Source organism: Acomys russatus, chromosome 32 (genome assembly GCF_903995435.1).
Source record: "Acomys russatus chromosome 32, mAcoRus1.1, whole genome shotgun sequence".
Taxonomy (NCBI): domain Eukaryota; kingdom Metazoa; phylum Chordata; class Mammalia; order Rodentia; family Muridae; genus Acomys; species Acomys russatus.
Window position 1 is genome coordinate 6,560,798 of NC_067168.1, and position 2,402 is coordinate 6,563,199.

Sequence of the window (2,402 nt, forward strand, 5' to 3'; positions counted from 1 at the left end):
TTTCATGTTTTCTATTATTCGATGTGCTGCCAGTTCTGAAAGACTGAAGGATGGTCACCTCACCTTGCAGGAGCTTGGGGCGTGGGTGTGAGTAATGCAGCACGGAAAATGGTTGTCTGAGTCAGGGTTATAGTCTAAAGGAACGGAACTTACAGGATGAATCTTTAAAGCAGATTGATTAGAATGGCTTGTAGGTTGTAGTCCAGTGATGGTTGTCTGCAAACAGAAGCTCCAAGAATCCAGTAGTTTTCTGGTCCACAAGGTTCGGTGTCTCCGCTGCTCTTGAGTATATACTAGAGTCTTGAAGCAGTGGGATCTAATGCCAGGGAAAGCATGGACTGAGAGAGAGAGAGAGAGAGAGAGAGAGAGAGAGAGAGAGAGAGAGAGAGAGAGAGAGAGAGAGAGGGAGGGAGGGAGGGAGAGGAGAGGGAGAGGAGAGAGAAGGAGAGGGAGAGAGAGCAAAGAGAAGAACTTCTGTGTCCTTTACAGAGACTGCCAACAGAAGGCGTGGCCTGGATTAGAGGTGGGTCTTCCCACCTCACACATCCGGATTAGAAGTGCTTCTTCCCACTTGAAATGATTAAAAAAAGAAAGAAAAAAACCAACCAAGGACCTGGAACAGACTGGACCCAGGCTCCCTATAAAGATGAAGCTGATGGAGCTCAGGATTCATGTGGGTCCTCTAATAAGGGGAGCAGGGGCTCTCTCTGACATGGACTCTCTTGCCAGCTTTTTAATTACTCCCCCAATAGGAATGCCTTGCCAGGCCACAGGGGAAGGGGACTTGATGAGCTGGGATGGATGGGAAGGGGGCACCCCTTTTCTGAGGAATGGAGAAGGAGGGGTTGAGGGAGGGAGGGTAGACCTGGGAGGTGAGGAGGGATGCAGCTACAATCAGAATGTAAAGTGAATGAATGAATCAGTCAATCAATAAATAAACTTTTTTTAAAAATCCCTTACTGATATGCCCTGCCATTTGGGTTTTGTTAATTCCACGCATAGTCAAGTTGATGACCACGAATTGCCCTCACAGTGGTGCTGTCATCTTCCATGACAAAGGACCCTATTGGATAAAGCATGGTGTCTTCCAACCCTAGCTCCTCCTTCCGCACCCCAACTAGTGGTTCCAGCTTTGAACACACTCCTTGGTCCATCCATCCTTCCTTCCTCCCTTCCTTCCTTCCTCCCTTCCTTCCTTCCTCCCTTCCTTCCTTCCTCCCTTCCTTCCTCCTTCCTAGCATTCCACTGTCTCCTTCACCTTCGGGCTGTTAGAATTACTTTTCTCATTGTAGAAATAAAGCCTGCACGTTCTTCTGTGAACAGCAAGATAGAAAACATTTCAGTCCACGTGGAAGCTACTCAACTGAGCCACTGTAGAGGACAAAACAGCCGCCGGCACGTAAGTGAACGGGTGTGGCCGTCATGAAACTGTACAAAACAGAAGACCTATGCTGTGAATTGTTGAGCCTGCTGGAGAACAATATGTTCCTTCCTTCATCCCAAAATTTCATCACTTTCCTAACAACAACAACAACAAAAAATTCCAAGTCCTGCCCCTCCCAGCTGCCCCAGGCTTTTATCTTCCATCCATGTCTACAGTGAGATGGATAATCTAACTGCTTCATCTTCTCTCACAGTGAGACTGATGATGGCCTAAATGCCCCATGTGCTCCTTTACTCCACAGCCGGAAGTAAGAGGCTGGAGCTTTTGTATATGTAAATAACACGTTAAAATATCACCTGACAACTATATTCGTCAATGGCATGTTAAATGCTAGCAACCAGTTAGTAACCAAGGTTACCAAGGGGATTGCTGGAGATTGGTTAATGGTGATAAAGATTTCAAATTAACATTGTTCCCTTAAGTCCAGAACTAAGGTAAAATGTAAGACACAGAAATCAGAGTAGTAGAAATGAAAATAGCCTGGTGTGCTGGCACTCAGGAGGCAGTAGGAAAGACTGTGGCAAAGAAGGTCAGCTTAGAGTTCCAGGCCAACCAGGATCGTGTAGAAAACAGCTTTCATCAAAAAGGAAAAGTGAGGAGGAGAAAGAGAAGACAGGGGAGAGAGAGAAATGAAAGTAACAAATCTCAATGAAAAGGCTGATTGTTGAGCAGCAATTTAGAGCTCTCCGGAGCTAACAACTGTCCTGGACTGAACTCAGGGCTGGCAGCTCCACCCCGGTGGTGATTGTGGTTTTTTGGTCCTCTGCTGAACTGGTCACTAACACATTTGGGAGGTCAGCCCTGGTGCTTGCATAGTCTCCCCTCCATGCAGATTCTGACCTGCTGACCTTGACCTCACCAAGACAGCATTTGGTTTCATGTCCTGGTGTTAGCTGTCAGTGTCCCTCCTCCTCTGGGAGGAACAAGTGAAGAGAGCAAGGCCAGGCGTGTCCCTTTT